Raw genomic sequence first — 5,401 nt, forward strand, 5'->3', positions numbered from 1 at the left:
CTCAAGCAGAAAAGAGGAGATACTCAGCTTAACTGATGTGTGTATTAATTCACTTGACAAAATTAATGTACTCTGCTTGTGGAACTGTATCTAACACAAGGATATCTGAGGCACAACTGTACAAATGTTCTATTCTACTGCCTTTTCAACATGTTAGATGCACTGTGAAGCTGCACTTTGCAGTTGTTAGCCACATTTAAGTGCTGAAAAGATGTTGGTAATAGGAAACGCAAAATGACTCACTCAATGAATAAAAGGATATCTGATTTTTGTCTAAGGTATTAGTGCTTACCCAGTTCAATCTTAATAAAATAATAATGCATAGGCACTTTGAGATCCTTCAAGATGAAAGGTAATGTATCTTAGCGTTGCGCATAATGTTAGGCAAAGAGTAGACATCAATAGTACTTCATCTATGGATTATTTTGATTTTAATATACAGGAAGCAACAATAGAAGAACAGATATGAAGTCACCGCGAGAGGACTTGTATGTTTATCAGTTGCAATGGGCCATTTTGAAACAGCTTATTGCAAAGAATAGAGGTGAATTCTTGTAATGGTAAAGTACCGTGGAAAGGAGACAGTATTTTCATTTCATGATTACAGACCCTTTGGTTGTAATGCAAGTTGATTTTAGCATTGTAAACTATTTTCTTACTCTAATACATCACTGCTTCTAAACTATAGGTAAAATTAATCAAGGCCGCTGATAGCAAATCAACTTATTATTTCAAGAAATATTACAGTATTGACACTAAAAATAATTAGGAGTGAATAAAAGCATTAATTGTTCAGCTGCTTAGTGCTATGTTACATGATCAGGTGTGTCCATAGCTATCACTGTCCATGCACATACACACACACACACACACGCACACGCACATACAAAGTTTGCTTTCTTTTATGTTGCATTTCTCTAATGTGTAGCTTGAGGCAGTGTCTTGGATCTGCATTTCATAAGCATCCATCCACCCCTTCCACATCCAGCTGCAGAGTAGCCTGTCCCTTTGGTGAAGTCCTGGCTTCCTTTGTCACCCCGTGACTCTTGCTGAGCTGAACTGGCACTTTCAGCTTGGTGAACCAGCGTAGCTGGCACTGAATTAGCAATTCCTAGTATTTCTATTCAGCTACACTTTGTGAAGTAATTACTTTTGGAAATGCCAGTTCAGCACAGCCAGGGACAAGCAGAAAAAGAGATGCAGACTTCCCCAGCAGGGACAGCTGGGGCTGCTGATTAAGGATGGATGAATCTGTTTGGGAAAACAAATCTGCCTAAACCCCAGTTCTGCAAAACTTCCATATTAATTCCGGTGTTTGTGAAAATGTTTGTCTCCTTTCCAGGCAGAGGGCTGGGATTCTTTTTTTTTTTTTTTTTTTTTTTTTTGTTTGTTTCTTTGCTGTTGCCACCATCCAGTTCTCGTCCAAGAACTGTGGTCTGGTGACTGCAAAATGTTGAATTACTTGTCTGGTCACATCCGTGTGGAGTGGCTAAAGGTGCTGTTCTCTGATAGCATCTTTGGCAACCCCATGCAACGTCTCCTTCAGGAGCAACAGTAAATGTCGCGGCACAGAGAATAATGGTATGCAGTGAACCAGCAGAGAGATTTAGAAATTGGCAACAGCTTACGTTGTTTTCAGTTGCATATCTTTATCAGGGCTGTTATTAGTACCTTTTATCTTAGAAACAATACAGTTGTATATTAGATTTCTGAAACCAGAAGGCTGCCCAGATTACTTGGAGAAAGTGACATTAGTGTTGTAATGAAGAAAAGTAACAAGGGAGCAGTGAGGCTGTGCATAAAGTCATTCTGTACTGTAGGCAAACTTTGCTTAACAAGCACACTGTATATGGATTTCAAGCCCACGTGTGCAGGGCAGCTGTTCCTTGTCCTCCGCTGACGGGAAAGGGTACTGTCCATTTGAATCAGGTGGTGACTTCAGATTATTAGTACATTTAAGCAAGTCTTCCACAGTCCCAGAAAGTCTTAGCTTGACTATACATCTGTCATTTTCCCTCAGAATAAGCCAATAACAAACCAATCAGACACTAAGAAATCTATTTTTGGAAAAAAAAAACCAAAACACAACACAAAAACCAAAACAAAAAAACCCCAAACCCCAGTAGCTGTTAGTGAAGACTACCTTGGTACAGATCACTGAGATGATTGCTTGTTGCGTCATACGAAAAACTCCAGAGCCTATTCCTGAAAATCTGGGGACACCTCGCTCACCATCTTGTTCAGTATTTGGAAATTCATGTGCTGTCCATCGTGCTGATTCCTCACTAGCATGGGGCTGGTATGTTAATGTATATACTGATTTCTGGTAATGCTCACCACTATCCTCACAACTTATGAAGCACTTTCCTATCACAGTGGGTCTAAAAGGTGATTATAGAACAGAAGGAAAACAGTGAGTCCAAGCCAAGCAAGAACAAATACTATCTCATTAACTGAATGGCACAGTTTGGAATAAATATCTAATGTTGCTATACTTGTAGTGTTGGTATTAATCAAAGACAGGCTTTTATAGTGTTGCCTCTGCCACACCTTTTAAGGGTGCTTAATAATCAGTTATCATGATAAAAACATTTTTAGTCAATGAGCTTCTCTATCATCTAGATTTTCCCATCAACTTTGGCAGATCTGGACCTGCCCAGAGCCCACATAACCATTTTTTGGAGGGATTGTGTAGTCCAGAGAGATTTCATGTACTGGTGACGTGGCTTCTGGAGGTCTCACTAGAAGTTAGTGCCTAAGCAAAACCAAAGAAAAGACAATTATCTTAATGTGCAGAATTATGCTGAATTAGAGCCCTGAGTGAAAGAAGCAGTTCAAATGCCCACCTTAGTGTAAAATCAGAATTATTTCTTTATGTGGAAGGAATAGCGATCAGCTCCTGCCACAGCATTTCCCATGAACACAGGAGATCTCTCTGCTGTTTTTATAAAAGTCTGTGATATGGACATTAAGAGGAAAGGGCCTGGATGAATTCAGTTAAGGCCAAAGTCAGAGTCTGAACCATCCCAGTAAGTTTGTCAGGAGCTACAGGTGACACTCTCCTCTCTGCCTCCAGTGCCTGCTAGTTTATACATGCCTTTTTAAACACAGAAATAATTTTTAGGTGCCATGGTAGCATGCTGGGGCCTTCCCTCCTGCCTCCAGAGACAGGGTGAGAATGGCACTGAAAGTCAGATATACTAAGGAGCACGAGGAGCATATGGGACATTGCCCTTTAGTCGCAAGGGAAGAGGTGAGGAGTTTGCAGCTGCCTCCTCCTCTGTAGGCTTAGTGCTGTAAGTATGTCCAGGATTAAAAATTGTTTTGCTTGCCTAAATAAAATTGCTCATCCACCTTCTTCCCTTTGTTCTGCTCAGGAGACTCTTTGCAGCATCAGATACCCATCGAGCTCTTAGGGTGAGATTTCCTCTCCCCAAACTCTCAGGAGAGTGGCTTGATTCACATTTCCAAACCCTTCTTTTAGTGTGTGGAGGAATGTCTTGCCGATAACCTCTGCAGCACTGATATTAGGAAAGCAGGGCAGAGGGGGCCATTTAGAGAATGGGATTAGATTAGCATCTTTCCCCAAAACCCTTGCTGTGCCTCCCATTTTCCAATGAATTTTCTACATAACAGGTATCATTGGCCACCTGCTGTTGTGCTGATGGAGGCAGAGTCACTACTGATTTCTGCAATAACTAAGCCCTGTGGCAGAAATCCTGCCTGGGTGAACTCAGCCCAGATATAAATATCTGTGGTTGAGAGCAGCACAGAAACTTGGGCTCTTCTTGCAGACTGGAGTCAAAATGAGCCTGACTCAACAAATACCTCAGAGGGACAGGATTAAGAAACTTTTTTTCCAGCATAGAAAAGGGCGTGTTCTAAAACCAAACTGAAACAAAACAAAAAACCCGAACCAAATAACTGGGAATGCTGCAGGAAAAGAAGTCAGCGCTGCAGGAGCTGGATGGAGTGGAGTGAAGCTGAGAGAAGTGAAGTATTTGTCACTAGGGGGCAACGTGGTATCAGATAAGTGGATGGATGTTCCCCTGGAAGACAGTGAAATATGGGGACAAGAACATGTCACCATATGGAGGAGAGACTTAAAAATGAGAAGGCAGCCTGGTGAAGCACAGCAGAATGAGAAATTGAGTTTTACTGCCCTTAGTCATCATATTGACTCTCTGGCTCAGCCAGAGAAGGGAGTAGGAGTTGAAAAGCAGAATGTAGCTGCTGCTGTGATTTGATCAGCGATGCCAACTACAATATCGTCAGACACAAGCTCTTCCTGAATGAAGGTGATGTGATAGAATCATATTCATGATCAAGGTGCAGAAAGGGGGGAAAAAAATATAATGTACTGGCTGTCTGAGTTTCAAACGAACCTCTGGCTTTGTGACATCTATAGCTTATATCAGAAATGCTGTTAGCCTCTCACAAAACAAGTCTAGAAGCTCTCAGTCCATAAATTTTGAGTTGATCCAAATCTCAGCACAACACACATAGAAAAGTTGCCCCTTGAATCACTCCATGTCTGTCTAAAAATGACAGAAAGAAGGGGAGAAACAGCATTTCTGTAACTTCTGATTTTGTTAACAGAAGCCAATATTAAACTACTGAATTGATGAAATAACGCTGTTTTAAAACCTGTATAAATAAGCTTTTAAATCTGGACCCCGTATTTGACCAGCTTTGATCATAGAGTAGATGGGAGATGAATCTGTGATAACAGACTGCTGAGGATTAGACTTAAAACAGCGTTTAAAAGCTTCTTTAGAGAGGAAGTTATTTTTAATCCATCCAGAATATGCATATATTGGGTTAAGCTGCCTAGTACATGCATGGATTCCTGGCCCTACTGCAAAATAACCAAAACAACCTGGTGTCTTCATCCAGAGCAGACTGGCTGGATCAATACCACGGAGCATCTTTCTTCTCTGGGCCCCATGAGATCCTAAGATAAAATAGTTAATTAATGTGTGAAATTGTTTATGAAATTGTCGTGGTTTAATCCCAGCCGGCAACTAAGCACCACACAGCCGCTTGCTCACTCCTCTTGCAGTGGGATGAGGGAGAGAATCAGAAGGGTAAAAGCGAAAAAACTCATGGGTTGAGATAAAGACAGTTTAATAGGGAAAGCAAAAGCCCCACGTGCAAGCAAAGCAAAGCAAAGAATTCATTCACTCCTTCCCATGGGCAGGCAGGTGTTCAGCCATCTCCAGGAAAGCAGGAAACCGTCATGAGTAACGGTTACTTGGGAAGACAAACGCCATCACTCCAAATGTTCCCCCTTCTTTCTTCTTCCCCCAGCTTTATAAGCTGAGCATGACGTCATAAGGTATGGATATGGTATATCCCTTTGGTCAGCTGGGGTCAGCTGTCCTGGCTGTGTCCCCTCCCA

This window comes from Pygoscelis adeliae, unplaced genomic scaffold, assembly GCF_000699105.1.
Source record: "Pygoscelis adeliae isolate BGI_AS28 unplaced genomic scaffold, ASM69910v1 Scaffold84, whole genome shotgun sequence".
NCBI lineage: Eukaryota > Metazoa > Chordata > Aves > Sphenisciformes > Spheniscidae > Pygoscelis > Pygoscelis adeliae.